Raw genomic sequence first — 879 nt, 5'->3', positions numbered from 1 at the left:
CGTCATCAAATCAGACAGGAGGGCAGGGCAGTCAATAGAGAAGATAAAATAAGAGGTTTTCACTGTCACCAAATTAGCCTTTGCTCTTTGTGTTTAAGTTTAGCAGAGCTGAGGGTCTCTGCTGGAGCCCCCTCCAATATGGAGTTACCCTGGTTTGTTTTCTGATTATTCATAACAATAAAGAAGCCTCTGCCAGGTAAGGAAGCAGCAATACAAGGATTAGGATTATTTACAACGTCTATCTATAAACATAGGAAAGAAAAATTAGCATGCTAGGAAGAACAGTGACAACAAAGAAAACTTCCGAAAGAACCAGCCCATAATCCTAGACAGCCACACCAACCGGCGGCAGTGTTGAATTGTAGACAGCTACACCAGCTGGCGGTTGCATTGAATTATAGACAACCGCCATGTCCTTATTTCAAATCACAATGTAGGTTTCCCTCTCCCTCCCCACAACCACCAAACTGTCCTGAGAATTGGACATGCCGTGCCTTGGTAGCTGCGGCATCCTGACCTGCTCCTGACTTTGGGGGAGGGGAAGCCGAACCTTCACGCTCAGGTCAGTGCTTAGCTCGTCCGTGCACACACCAGAGCAACTGGTACTTCACTCCCACTCCAAGCATAAGCAGGTCTGGCTCCAGGCACCAGCCGAGCAAGCTCACGCTTGGGGCGGCAGATTCTACGGGGCGGCATTCAGCCCAATCCTAGGGCGGCACGGCCGCCTTTGTTTTTGTTTTTGTTCTGTTTTGTTCGCCGATCCGGCCACCCTGTAGGGGGCGGCGGTGCAGAGGAGGGGAGCGCCCTGCTGGGAGCGGACTGCGCGCTCCATCTGCCCCAGCCGGTGCCAGGTCTGTAGCAAGCCCGGCAGGGCAGCCC

This window comes from Terrapene carolina, unplaced genomic scaffold (genome assembly GCF_002925995.2).
Source record: "Terrapene carolina triunguis isolate 2854851 unplaced genomic scaffold, T_m_triunguis-2.0 Scaffold93, whole genome shotgun sequence".
In the NCBI taxonomy this organism is placed as follows: domain Eukaryota; kingdom Metazoa; phylum Chordata; order Testudines; family Emydidae; genus Terrapene; species Terrapene triunguis.
This window is presented reverse-complemented; position numbering follows the sequence as displayed.